Source organism: Kryptolebias marmoratus, linkage group LG6 (genome assembly GCF_001649575.2).
Source record: "Kryptolebias marmoratus isolate JLee-2015 linkage group LG6, ASM164957v2, whole genome shotgun sequence".
In the NCBI taxonomy this organism is placed as follows: Eukaryota; Metazoa; Chordata; class Actinopteri; order Cyprinodontiformes; family Rivulidae; genus Kryptolebias; species Kryptolebias marmoratus.
This window is the reverse complement of record NC_051435.1, coordinates 18,545,466-18,561,128: the sequence shown is the minus strand read 5'-3', so window position 1 is coordinate 18,561,128 and position 15,663 is coordinate 18,545,466.

Genomic DNA, 15,663 nt, shown 5'->3' with positions numbered 1-15,663 from the left:
TACTTTGGCAATATCCTCAACTTAATTTTCCATTTCCATCACAGCCAACAAGAAAAGAGAGAAAAAATTAGATTTTATAATTTGATGACCGTGTAGCATTTCCACATTTACTCTAAGTGCTCTGTCTCACTACAGACCCTACAGCGAGAAAAGTGTCACAGCTGTGATATGGAGACTCTTGTTTAGCTTGTGCCAGTCAGCTGTTAGCTTACATTTGAGCCGTATGACTCAAATAAATTCAACCAGACTGTTGTCGTAAACACGGGGCCATTATTTGGAATTTTCTGTCATCACTGATGCTGTTCATCCTCCAATAAATAAAATCCTAAGCTCCACTTTATTACTGATAGCACATTGTTATTCCACAAAATCCTTTTACCTTTATTAAAGAAACTCAGATAATCTTTGGGAACAGAAATGATGGCTTTACAGCTACTTGCCAAGAGATGGTTATATATAGAGGAACAGGCAGAGGTTTTTGTACAATCCTTACAGTTGATCTCCATCCACAGTTTTACAGTATTTTGTATTTAATTATTTCCATTGCAGTGTTTAGTTCTGGTTTAGGCTACATGAAGTTTTGCAGAAGATCAATGCGAACAGCAGTCCTTTTCATATCTGCCCTCACTAACTGGTTTTCAGCTTTTCTCTCAACTCAACTTTCCCCTTCTGTCAAAATCCCTTTAGCTTTTATTCCAGTATTACTGCTCTGATTCAGACATCTTCCTTTATGCTACTTTTTGAGACAGTCAGTCAGATCCTTTTCTCTTTTAAAACCTACATGTTCTGTTATTCTCCCTCCGGTAAGATTTTTGCACCACCCACATCATGTCTATCTCCACCTCTTCCTGATAGTCTCATCCAAAGTTTCTGCACCTTGTGACATTATTATTCATTTACAGCAGTTATGACTCAAGGAAGTCCTGTCTCACTTCTTTGTTCATTTATGTCATTCTTGGCTTTGACACTCCTTCAACGTCCAATAAGAAATGTTTCTTAAAAACAAATCTATTGTACATCAGAAAATGTTCCATCATTGTCAGTATATAACAAATATTGGAATGATACATGGCTGCACCATCTTTTCTACTTCTTAACTCAGTTTTATTTGACCTTATACTTTATTTAAATCAGGGCACTTATGTGATGTGGAAGTTGTGAAATGTTTTTTAGGTGTTAGACTCAGTGACATTATTTTCTATGAAGCTGTTATGCTTTGTCACTCATAGATTTGCCAAAATACATTTGAAACAAACAGTTCCCAAAACAATTAATCATTAGTTGTACAGCATGCTCAGTGGAAGGATGTAGCAGTAAATGGAGAGAGAAAAAAAAATGTAAATTTAGATTTTAAGATTATGATCTGATGCTTTCAAACAGCTGTGCAGCTTCCCTAAATTCGCTAAAGGATGAAAAAAAACCATATGGCTTTGGCTAGAGTAATTTATGGTACTCTTAAGCAATCCCCCAAAACAACTGTTTTAATATTTGTTCATTTTATAGATGGAACACGTTACTTTGCATGTGTGCTGAGCATAGCCCATGATGACGCTGAGAGGATGCTGAATGTATCAGTTCTCGCAGCATTTCGACTAACTAGACGTGCTGATCAGGTGATCTGATACATTTGCAGCCTCACCACCACCAACATACAACGATCTGTCTATGCTCAGCACACATACATGCGCAAAGTAAAATGGATGTTGTTTGGTCGGGGAAAAAACAACAAACTAAACAAACCCTGTCATTCAAAATATTAGAGGTTCTATATTAGCTAACGTACCATTCACAAACCTCTCATCTGATCTGTGGAGGAGTGTCTGCTTCCAGAACAGAACTGAATCTTGACCATAAACAAAGATTTCACGTCCAGATACTCGTGTTTTTATACAGTATATTTTATTATTATTATTACCGAGGCGTGTACATAATGAGGCAACTGTGTAAATTAAATGTCTTCATAAATAATGTGAGGTCATTTTCATCAGTAATCCTCCCAGTAATTGACATCTGATAAATATAAGATCTAACAACCAGCTGATTGTTAAAGTCTGACTGGCAAATCTTCCAAAATGTGGCGAATTTTTCCTTGCAGTTTTGTACGCCTGCCATTGATGCAAGAAACTGAACCAGAATGTTTTTCCAAAGCGGTGAAAACTGGGTGACAGAAAGCACCAGTCATTTCAGAAAATAACTTGTCACATTGTGAGTGAATTTAAGTAGCAATGTGATTGAAGAACTGTTGAGCAAAGAGGAAAATTTGTGTCAAAGCAGGTTGTGTGACACTTTTTTTTTTTTACTTCTGAGAAAACTCTGTTTTTTTCGTTGCTGTTTCAACATGAACTTTTACACACAAGCCCAGGACACAGCAGGCATCCCGATCGAACACCATTATTGATCTGGGCCGAATGAAAAGCCGACAGGGGCAACAGTGGGACACAAGAAGGTGACTACTCATGTGTCCAACCAGCAACCCACTTCATCAGCGACTGGCTCAGCTGGTCAATAACAGGCTGAGCTTGGTGACCCACTGAATAAAAGCCAGAGAAAAAAACACCACCTTATGTTCAAATTTCTGTGGTCTCACCTGCTGCATCGACATTTCAAGAGTTTTACAACCTTTGAGGAACCTTTGGGTTTGACAGCACAAAACAAGTGAAAGGTACCTTTAAAACTATCGTAAATTTATTCACATACATTTTACTTTTTGAACAGAATTCAATTTACTGTAGCTGTATCCAATTTATCTGCATGCACTAAGACGGAGTAGAAAACCCTGATATAACAAGGTTTCTGCAACCTTTACATTTAAATTAGATATTTTTATCCTGTTAAATTAAAGGCCTATCATTCTTTGAAGGGATACATATGGCTAGCTGCCTTTCATGTAAGAGTTCCATCCATCCATCCATTTTCTTTACCCGCTTCTCCATTTTGGGTCGCGGGGAGCTGGTGCCTATCCCCAGCAGTCACTGTGCGAGATTCATGTAAGAGTTTCAGAAGATAATTTGATGCTGAGAAATGACAAAGTTGTAGCTGTTTTGGTCAAACCTTGGAAATTACACTATGCGCAGTCTCATGTGATATCACAATGTCTCGCACAACCCATTACTGCTTGGAGTATGTGTTGAGGATGACTCTCAGCTACTATCAGGCAAGGTTTTAGCACAACATCTGTAAAATTTACTGAATTATAGCCATTTTTGTGTTGGCCTGGGTAAATAAGCTGTGGCAGCAATCTTGAATTAGATTGACTCCAAAGATTAATGGAACATAGATGTAAAACCAATAATTATTTTCTGAGAGTTTAGTTGAAATCAGTCCAGTGGTTAATAAAATATTTTGCTACTACCACACCAAATTTTAACTTGGTGTCTGTAAAGTTTTTCTAAGGTCAGTCAGCTGTGGTAGCCATCTTGAATTGGGTTAGTGGGATAGGAATAGGGTTCACAAGATATTTTGCTAACAAACAGACAATATTGATCCCAGTACTGGCAAAGTTAGGATTGCTTTGCATTGGTCATCTTTAATTGGGTTGAGTCTAGAAGTTAATCAGGTAAAGATGTCAACTTAAAAATTACTTCCTGAGAGTTTCAATAAAGCCCGTTCAGTGATTTGTGAAATATTTTGCTAACAATAAAGACCAACAACCACAAACAGACACACATAGGCAAACACTTTTTTTTTCCTTTTTGGCTTCGGCAGTGGGTGATAACGAACTTTTAAAGAGCCCCAAAGTCTACTTATGTATTAAAATAAAGACAAAAGGAAAACCTTATATAGTTCTACACAAAAGTTACATGTTCTTGTTCATAATTATGAAGATCTATTTAGATCCTTCCCATATTTATTGCAAAAAAGTCAAATAAGTAGCCTTTTTAAAGAAAAATAAAGCAATAAGTCGCAGCCAAATGTCATAAAAAAGAATGAACATGCATCACTTTGCAATGTTTTTGTTGTTGTTGTTGTTGTTTTTAATACAAGATCACAGTCACTTTTTATTAAAACTGTTGATGGAACCAGGTTTTTATTAGAAGTAGGTGTTTTTATTTTTCACAGTGTCATAAGAAAATTTAAATGTATGTTTCTGCAATGGCATACTTCTGTGCCTTAAAAATAATGATCTCCTATACAAGTTAGTGGCTTCAAATACGTTGACAAATGTGAATTTTCTGGCAGATTTGACGAATGACCGCACTGAATGTCAGAAAGTTCTCTAAAAGAAGTAGGAAGCATACAAACGTACAATTAGTTCAACCAGCGCTGTGCACAAATGCATTCAAATGAGCATGTTCATGGGTGGTGTCCATGATTTCTTATACTTTTAACTGACGAAGTTGAACTGAACGCAGCATGAAGTGGCAACAATAAAAGCCAGTAACTTTGACAGTGAATGGTTGAAGCAAACAGATTTTTGAGGCAAACTTTTTGCAACTTTAGTCTGGAAAAAGTTGTGATATTTTCCATCGAAGGCAGGCTTTTTTTGCTGTGACAGCGCTGCACAGCCATGCTATTACACATCTGAGAACTCCCATCTTTGTGAGGATAAAATGCATACCTTTCCTTTTCGCTTTAAACTTAGCTGTGATTTAAAAGTAGAAACTGAAGGTCAATACTTTAACTATTAGATCTTATGCCTACATTTAAATGTACCCTGTGGGAACCCCCTTAGGCTATGGTGTGTCAGCGTCCGCATGGAGGAAAACTTTGAGACAATGTGGTGTTTCTAACTTTCTCTCTGATCATTGAACATGTAAGTAGCTTTAATATGCTTCAGCTGTAGTTTTGTCTGATGTTGCTGAGCTTTTATTAAGTCAGAACATCACAAACGGGGCCTCAGCGTTGTTGTGATTGAAAAACAACCACAAAGAAGAAAGTAATATGCGGTAGGAGTAATCTTAGATCTTAAAAAAAGCGTTTGACACTCCTGAGCATAAAATATTACCAAGGAAAATGCAAACACATAGTTAAAGAAGAGGAGTCTTGGATAAGAAGTTGTTTGAAGAATAGATTTCAACATATTCAAATAAATGTGAACTACTGGAACAAAATCTTCAAAACCAGCCTCTATTAACTGCATTTAAGAACTGATTCAGCTGGTGTCCTCCACCAACTAGTTCATGTTTGCCAGGATTTCTTTCTGCAGGTGTCCTGTGTCAGCATTGGCTCCAAAGTGTCTCCCAGTTCTGCTTCATTATGTGTTGGATTATTCGAACCTGGGTGGTATTGACTCCTACCACAATCTCTTTTTTACAACACATTTCCCCATACAAGAAGTACTTTGATGACATGTTCTTGATATGGACATCCACAGCAGAAAGACTCAAAGGCTTCCATCACTTTATTAATGCACAAGAACAACATTTAAAGTTTAATATGGTTTACAATGTTCTGCCCATGTGAAGCGGCTGGGATGAAAATCAGCACTTCCAAATCTGAGCCCATGGTCCTCAGTCAGAAAAGGTTGGACTTCTCTCTGGGTTGGGAGCGAGGTGCTGCCTCAAGTGGAGGACTTTAAGTATCCCGGGGTCTTTTTCACGCGTGAGAGAAGAATGGAGCATGAGATTGACAGACTGATTGCTTCAGCTTCCATAGTATTGTGTACTCTGTACTGGTCCGTTGTGGTGAAGAGGGAACTGAGCTGCAAGGCAAAACTCTCTGTTTACCGGTCGGTCTACGTTCCTACCCTCACCTGTTGTCATGAACTCTGGGTCGTGACTGAAAGAATGAGATCGAGGCTTATAAGTTCTCGTTATAACTTTCCCATTATTAGGGCCTGTTTACTTATTATCTGATGGATTGTTAATCCCGTCTGTACTGGAAACCGAAAATCTAAGGTTTTGCCCATATGTGTGTGCCTGTGTGTGCATGTCCATGGGTCTGATACCAAAATACCCCATGAACCATGCAACAAATTTTAATGAAACTTGCTAAAAGCAATCAATGGGTGTACATCTACATCTGATCAACTTCTGGAGTCAATTCAATTAAAGATGGCTTCCTCAGCTATTTAAAATCAGCAGACACAAAAACTAATTTAATTTTACAAAATCTTATGTGGTGGTAGCTGAAAGTCATTCACAACTCATTCTGACCATGGCATTTCTCATTATGGCAAAAGATCACGCATAATTTATTTTCAACACAGCAACAACTTTGTCATTTCCCATCATAAGATAAACTCAATCTAAAACTTTGGCATTAAAGGCAATATGCATTCTTTCAAGAAACGTTAGGCCTTTAATTGTTATTAGAATTGATGCAGACAAACTTGCAGAAAGATTTCATTAGTTCGAACTCATAGCAGTACATAGGGGCTGAACACAACGTATGGGTTTTAGTTTCTTAGATAGTATCACAGAATTTGTATTCAGTGCAGACACTCAAGCCCAGACTTGTTCCTTTTGTGACTAAATGTTACTTTTATGATAATTATTGTTGTGGCTTTTCTATGTGTAAACTAAATCAATAGTGAGCTGTTGTTGCTGCAGCCGGGCCTCTCATTATTTGCCTTGGTTTTAACGAAGAAATCAGCCTCTGAAGCGTATTGGCATTAGTGCCTGGTACAACCAGACTGCATCAGTTTTGTAAATGAGCTTTCGGCTCCTCTCTCCTCCTCTGCTTTCTTTATTCCCTCCTACCGTCTGCTGAGCTTGGACTTCTGCATGGCTGCAGGAAAGGAGCCAAAGCAGCTCGGCCATGAATCCAAAAGGTCACCTAATATGTTGGCATACAGCCTTGGGGCATTAACTCAGACAGCAGCAAGGTACTTATTATTCTGTCACCTGGATTCAGTCACTGTGACTGTGTTATAAGCCGTGTCTTAATCAGGGATCATTATTGTTTGTAAATGGAATTCCTTATATTTATCCATAGTGCTAAAGTTTTCAATTTAGAAACCGTCTCGTCAGATCACTGCGGTGGAGTGTTTTGCTTGCTCAGAGAAGTCTTCTGTGCAGATTTGTGTGGCAGTATTTCACTGGGCTGTGACTGTTGGAGACTTCAAATACGTAGAGGTTTAACATCAGCTAGCGTAGCTTTCTTTCACACCAATATGTTGTTTGGCTCAAAATTGTGAGAAAACTGTGAGAAAATGGGCATATTTTCAGTTACAATTTCACAGAATTTAAGTGTTTCCAACCAAAGACTTGTGCAATTGTGTTTTGTACAGACAATTTTAAAAAATGCTCTCATTCTGTGTACATGTCTTGCAAAACTGTATTCTTGGCCTTGCCCATTATTTTGTCACCCACCTCATCTGTCTTTATACCCGCCTTGGCAGCTGCCTCCACATTTCTGATTTAATATACTTAAGTACACTTTGGAAATGAAGATAGGCACATTTTAATCAGTTTTTAATACTTGATATTTATCACCAGTGTAGGTTTTAGACCTGGACATTCAGAGCTGTAGCTTTAGATGTTTTCTGTCATAAGGAGAGCCTCAAGTGTCAATATATAGCTCTAGAATGACAAAAGCTACATTGAGAAAGATTCACAAGGTCTGTGACTTATTAGATTGTAAGGGTGACTCTTTTGAGGATCAAAATGGTCATACTTTTGGACAGATGTTTTCTGAAGGAAGCCATTTATGTGAAACAAGAAAATCAAGCTTTAAACAGAGGAGGAGGTCTCAGATTTCAGCTTTCAAAAACCTACAATAGAGCATTAAGCCTGATACCCACTCAGTTTCCCTCTAATTCACACCTTCATGCATGTGATCAAAGCAACTCTCTTGTGAGGCGGGCAAAAAAAGACTCCACCAACTCTCCAGTGGGAGGGGAGGGAGATTAATCTACATGTGGATTTAGCTGCGTAAACAAAGCATCTTATGTAGTTTAAAGCTTGAAACTTCACACTTTCCAGTTTTGAAATGAGAAGGCTCCCTAAATGGGAAGCGAAACATCTTCAACTATAGAACAGAAGTCCAGCAGCATGGTGGAGCAGTGGTTAGCGCTGTTGCCTTGCAGCAAGAAGATCGCAGGATTGTACCCATGTGCACACATGGGTTTACTACAGGTACTCCAGTTTCCTCCCACTGACCAAAAATAATGCATGTTAGGTTAATTGGTAAGTCCAAATTATTCCAAGGTGAGAGTGTGAATGGCTGTTTATCTTGTTTGTCTCTATGTGTCCCTGAGATGTACCCCGCCTTACACACAATGACCGCCAGAGATAGGCAGAAGTTCCCCTGCAACCCAGAAAGGAAAATATGGGTAAAGAAAATAAATAGGTGGATATATTTATATAAAGAAAACACTATGAACTAAAGAAGATCTTTCATGGGCTTATACAAATGGCTCAGATGCATATCTCTTGAAACCTAAAAAGAAAAAGTTTTCCATGGACCTGAAAAAGAAAAAAATAAACCAGAGAATTGATATACCACAAATAGAAGTTTGTTCACAACATTTCATATATATAGTGAGGAAATGCAAGACATACATATTTTGTCAGTAAAATTTATTTAAATCACAAGTCAAAGAATTGTTAAAAGTGTCCAAATAGCCAGTGAGTTTCAGTCCCTTAACAACAAACTCCTCTGTCAGTAGGAGCTGCACTTGTTCCATCTCTCAACCTGAGGAAGGACTTGATAATAACCAGCTCACCAATGGACTCTCTTTGAAGCCACATATCTGGTTTTAGCAGTCTTGTGTGAATGGCAGAGGTCCCTGGCAAAGCTTTTACCACAGCTTTTAAATATCAGTTCTAATCAGTTTTGATGTTTTGGAGTCTACTTCCTGTGAATCATATGAGAACAAGAAAACCTTTAATTCCCCCGTCTGGGGTTATCAGGGGTTTTCATCAGTTAGACCCTGTTTACGCGTGAACCATCTCCTGGAAACTCCACAGATTTTCCAATGTTGATTATGAAAATGTTACACTTTCATATGGTAATGCTGTGATCGCAATCGCTGTTTAGATGAGACCGTAAAAACAATTGAATCCGCTGTAATTTCCATGCCAGGTCAAAAGCTGGTGCTGTGATTTTTGTATTTCAACGACACACTTCATTCGGGCATAAAAACATTTAGAGTATTTGTAGACTGGGAGAAATGTGTCTTCGCTGACCCAAGAGATGGTGTAGCATATATATGTTTTGTGTCAAAGACTGATCAGCTGAAAAGAGTCAGCAGCACGAACAGCACTCTGCAACCCACCATTACTGCTGCTGATCTCCTCACGCACGCACTGAAAAACTACTGAATGCAGCCATCTGTAGAGCGTATCAAGATTGGGTGTTTCCATAAACTTCCACTTTGAGACCTGAATTCGACAGCTTTCGGTGACAGAGAATACAATCACGAAAGGCAGAAACACAACATAAATGCTCTGGTTTCACTTAAAAACAGTGTTGTGTAAACAGGGCCTTAGTTTCACAGCTGCAAAAGGGGAGAAAAAGCAGTCGAAAGTTCCTTCAACCAGTGTAACATTACACCAGGAATCACTAAAATGATTGAAGTTTGTTCTTCGTCTTGTCTGGCAGCTGCTGAGGGTGCTGGACTTCTCTGCTGCTACCATGACCCTGAAATGGATCAGGATAACTACCACTGTGTGTTTTCTGTTTCCCTCACTGCAAAACTCAGGTTAAGGAAGAAAACACACATCCTCGGTGGGATTTAAATCAGGAGAGGAAGAAGGGCAGGGTTTTCTGTGATCTTTAAGGCCTTAGCTGGCAGCTGAGCAGTAAAGGTATAAGATCGCTGAATTCTGCTGAGGTCATCTTGCGTCCCTGCTTTTTTTTTTTTTTTTTTTTTTTTTTTAAAGAAGGGAAAGTCTTCAAGAAACTTGCAGATAGTTAAAAGTTGATTTTCAGTTCATCTTTAAGATGAAAAGCAACTCACTCCATTCCACCCTGCTGGGCTCAGACTGCAATGGTTCCTGTGTCCATTAGTGACCCAGCAGGGGTCCATACATCTGTTACATCACATGTCTCCCTCACTTCATCTGTCCATAAAACCTTTAAAATTCAGTCCACAGTAATATATTGAAGTCTAAGCTTGTGGATCTTATTTTTCAGGCATCACTTCCAAGACTGTGGACCATTTGCAACAAAACATTTTATTCTCCAGTGATCACGTCTCAGTGTTTTTAATGGTGCCAATCCATAAGCCTTGAAGCACCCTTATTACTATTCTGTTCATGTTTTTTTTTTTTTTTTTTTTCATTTTCACTCCCCACAGCTTTAAAAACAAAACAAACATTCAAATTATACATCAAAATATGCGGCTCAATCAGGAATAGTGTGCAATGAGTTTTGGTAGCAGTACATCATAAGATGAAATTCACAAAAAACTGTAAAAAAATAATAATAATGTCCCCGGAGGCAACCATGGTATTTTGGTAAAACAAGTGGTAAACCCTAACACTCTTTGTAGCTCTATAGCTCAGGGTAACTTCACAACAGAAATATCTTAAAAAGGTTAAATGGGTCACAGACAGTAGGATTTTACATTATTTAACTGGCAATGTAATATCTTTAGAACTTTTAACAGAATGTTCAACTTAGACTGAAATGATGTCACACAATCATTTAATCTTTCTAATCTTTCCAAAATTACCTCCCACAGTCTTTACACTGCTTCTACAATTCATATCAAAATGTAGGTATTTTTGTCTTGTTTCACCCAGTGTGTATCTCACTGCTATAGGACTTATGTTTTCTGTTTTTTTCTAAAATCCCCCAGAGTTCAGGGTTTGAACACTCAAAGTCTCGTTGACTTCCATTGTAACTGAGCTCAGATTTTTCTCCTTAGAACTAGAAGGGAAGGTACTTTTTAACTTGTTATACCTCCAACACAAAACACTGTATAAACAGAAATGAACATGTGTGACCATTAGAGTCTTCTGCTGCTCACAAGGCCATGGGAAGTAAGGGTGTGAAGAGTGCTACAGCATCCCCAAATGGATGCCAGATCGCATGAAAAAGATAGTTGAATTACTAAAGAAACAAAATATCAGGATTTGATCCTGTTTTTTTTTCTTTTCCCTATTTCCTTTTCCTCATTTGCACTGCGAGAAGTAAGTGCATTATCTGAAATGAACTGCAAAGGGTGTTTTTTTATCCTCCTCCCAGTGGCAGCTTGCACACCTGTCTCTGATTGTGTTGATTGTAACATGGTGATTGTTCCTGGTTTTACTCTTCCTATGATTTCCAGGTGTTTGTCTAGTTTTAAGTTTCTTTGTTATGTTGAGAATACATTTACATTTATCTATGACACCTGACAAGTCCAATCATTTACTTGGATTATGAGCTTGTCTTACAGACATAAAAACTTGAATGACTTTTAATTTTCTGCTTTCAAACTCAGACAAGACAGAGGTAGTGTTTTTTTGGATCTGAGCATCTTAGAAACAAACTTTGCAGACTTTCACTTCCTTTTGATGGCATCAGTTTGGCCTCCAGTATTAATGTAAAGAACCTTGGTGTTGTTTTGGATCAGGGTGTCATTTAACCCCCACATTAAAAATGTTACCTGGACCGCTTTCTTTCACCTGAACAATATCACTAAATAGAAACATCTTGTCCCAGAATGATGCAGAAAACCTAATCCATGCATTTATGACTGACTCAGCTGATCCAAAATGCTGCTGCTAGAGTTCTGATGAGAGTTAGGAGGAGAGCTCATATTTCTCCAGTTTTAGCTTCTGTCCATTTTCTCCCTGTCAAATTCAAAATATATTTTAAAATTTTATTTCTAACATACAAAGCTGTGAACAACCAAGCTCCATCTTATATTAAAGAAATTATTACCAAGAAGGTATGATTCTGGCAGTTGGTTTGTTTGTCTGTCCTTTCGCGAGACTGATTATTTACAGATGTACAGATTTCGATATAATTTTCTGCAAATATTAGGGTTGTCACAAAAAAATATATTAATTTTGCTTGAACTCTCTGAGTGTTTCTAGTTGTTCCATATTTTCCTAATGGAACACTTCACTCTCAGACTGCAGGTTTACACGTGGTTCTTAGAGTTTCTCAAAGTAGAACAGGAGGCAGAGCTTTCAGTTCTCAGGCTCCTTTTTTGTGGAACCAACTTCCAGTTTCTGTCCATGGGGCTGACACCCTGTCTACCTTTAAGATTAGGGTTAAGTCTTTCATTTTTGAATCCTATAAATGGGGTTTCCTAAGCTATCCCTTAGTTATGTTGCTATAGGCTTAGATTGATGGAGGATATACTGACCACATTTCCTCACTCGGCTGCTGTCTTTACTCGCTCTGCTCTTCATGTTTGTATTTGTAATTATTGCTTTTAGTAACATGTTTACCTTCCCATAGAAACACCACCTGAATCAGTCCATCTTCTTGTCCTCTCAAATTCCAGCTGGTTCTGATGGAGGTTTCTTCTTGTTTCGTCAACGTGCTGCTTGGGAAGGGAGATTGCCACCAAGTTCAGACTCAATGTCTGTTGGCTTCCTTAAATAAATTTTTATGATCATTAAGATTTATATCTTGTTGAAAAACTCACCTAGAATATCCGGTAACCTACTTCCCAAGAAATGCATATCATTTGATGTGAGTAAAGGAAGGAAATGAGTGGAAAACTGCATTCAACACTCCCTTGGGGCATTTTGAGTATTAAGTTATGCCTTTTGATTAAACTAATGCTGCCACAGTTTTCCTAGCCTTGGTGAAGGACGTTTTAAGAAATTTTCTCATTCTGTTTCATTTTGTTTATTTAGACAATATACTAGTCTGAAACAACACCAACTCTGCCTTCACAAATATAGTTAAACAACCTCTCCTGTGACTAAACTCACGTACCCTAACTGCACCTTCTATCAGGTTTGACAGAGAGGAACCCAGAATGCAGACTCATCTCGGGGGGGGGGGGGGAAACTGATTTATTTAACAAAGAGAAAACAAAAAGGCTGACATTGCAGCAAAACAACAAGAAACAACATACTGAGGATCGCGAGGAGACACAAGGAGTAAACCTTACTGTGACATGAGACCAACAATGAACCAGCCAGGATGAGATGGAAGTGACTGAATATAAAGGCTGAGGTGATAATAATGGAGAACAGGTGAAGCGGGAGTGGCAGACTGACTGGAAAACTGAGGAGATGACAGAGCGAGAGTGAATGATGGCATAAGGAACACAGAGGGCACAAGGAGCAAAACTAAACAAGAATATATTACAGCTACACAAGGAACAAACTTAAAACACAAAGATCTCAAGAACACAAAAAATCATATGAAAGTCAAACTCACCAGATCAAAAAAAATCCAAAATACTCAAATTCTGACACCTTAGTCTGGTCCCCTCGAAGATGCCAAAGCTTTACAAAAGCTAAAAACTCTTAATCTCTGTCAGGTCCTGATCCATCCAGTCCCTCAAAAACAGTTTGTGGTTGAAGTAGATGCATCAGACACTGGGGTGGGAGGAGTACTGTCTTAGCGCCTGGAAACTGACGATAAACTACACCCCTGTGCATTCTTCTCCAGACATTTATTTCCAGCGAAGAGAAACTATGATGTTGGGAATCGAGAACTGCTCATCATAAAACTGGCCCTGGAAAAATGGAGATACTGCCTAGAGGGAGCTAATCAACCCTTTGTTGCACGGTTGTGTCAAAGCAAAAAGTAAGGGACACAGGAAAACTCGGCTTGTTCATTTTTAACAATTTTTTTACGAAAGAAATGTCAAGCAGAGCATCCCATGGATGACACATATCAGAGCAGAAGAATCTGTCTAACCTGGGATTGTCAAAAAATACTCATTTGAGCAAAAGTTTATCAACAAGACAAAACATTGTCATAACTGGAAGGCCACATCACTTAGAGGGTAGCATGATGTAACACTGAATTGTGAACAGATATACACTATACAAGACAATTTTGTTACATTTAATGAGGAAATCTCAGCGAGCCTATCAATATCATATCTTATCAGTCAATCTTATTTTTCTACAGCAACATTCCCCACTTGGACATCTACATGTCCACTTAAATAAAACACATAAAGATGTATTTTTTATAAGACAAAAGCAAAAAAATAAAAAACAAAAACTGGGAAAATGATACTAAGAAAAGCACATAAAGAATAAACATAAAAATAAAAAAATAAAACAGCAACAGCAACAACAGTAATAATAGTATTAATAATATTAAGAGAAAAAAACTTGATTATATAAGGAAACCTTAGCAGGTGCACCTTCACCGAGAGAACCCCAGTGATTCACTCAACAAACTCAATGACATAATAGATTTGGGCTTATGTAATAAATGAATAAAAACTTTTTGTGTGTAACCATTCACCCATCCATCCAGCCCACCTGCACATTACTGGTTGAGATCACAGAGAGCTGGTGTTTAACTCCAGCAATCAGTGGGTGAAAGGCAGGGGACACCCTGGACAGGTCACTCGTCCATTACAGGGTCACATAGAGACAAACAAGACAATCGTTCCCCCTGTCACTCACACCTTGTGAGTTACCAGTTAACCTAACATGTTTCTGTGTCGCCACAGTGGAGAAAATAGTGGCACTTCACAGATGCTACCTTTACACAGAAATCAAAACACCACTACAGTCAGAGATAGATCGTAGCAAATTACATTTACTCACGATACTGTAATTCAGTATGAATTGTGTGTACTTTTTAGGTTATTATCTATATCTATACTTTTACTTGAGTATGTTTTATTTCAAGTATTGTACTTAGTTACATTTGAAATCTCATCTGGTAATGTGTAAAAAATGTGAATCTAAACATGTGAATTAAAATCAGGAGGGGAAAATGGCGCACCATAACACCTGCGGTGACTGGGTGTGTTCCTTTCCAGTCAGCCGGCGTATGAACCGGCTAGAAGTGATGACAAGCTGGGAAAGAGGGGTTTCCCTGTTAAATAAAGCCATACAGATTGTGTACAAACTCCTCCCACTCATTCACTGGCATGGAGCGAAACATGGCAGATGTGCGCCACCTGTTAACTGGCCGGCAGCTAAACCTCCACCATGATTTCTGCTGGAACTGAACTAAAAGTAATTAAAAAAACTCCTGGAACTCCTGGCCATATTTAAGAAGCACTCTTGCTCTAAGTTAAAGGAAGGAAGCTGCTTCATTCTGCTGTTAGTTGTTAGCTCTGTTAGCTCAGAGAGACTCAGACCTGCGGCATCCTGTTTTCTAAGTTCAAACAAGGTTTTCATAATTTAATAAGAGGCTTTGTGAAAAATTGTCAAATAAGCATCAGTGTCTGACACTGCTTTATTAATTAACTTTAAATCCAGTCTCTTTAAGTTAGCAGAGCTGCTATATTTATACATCAGCTGATTATTCGCTCCATGGCAAGAGTTTAATGGGTTTTTAAAGTTATGTTGGGAAACAATGACCCAGTAAATTTACCAGCCATTAATGTTTGAATAGGAATATTTTTTATTCACAGTCAGTTTAAATTAGCAGCAAGTGATAGTTCAGTTATTTTGAAGAGACTGTATGATCAGTTTAAATCATGGTTCTGGTAAAAATATCTTCAAACTTTTTTTTACTCACTGCAGCTTATTGAGGTGTAAAGTATGAGTGTATTCAAGTTTTAAGCACATTTATACTGTTTGTAAGTTATGTAAGTTAATTTTTTTTAAATGAGCTCTGGTCAAATGTCATGATTTTACTTAAAATTACAATCCAAAAGTTAAGTTGTATAGATTAAATTATAAAAAG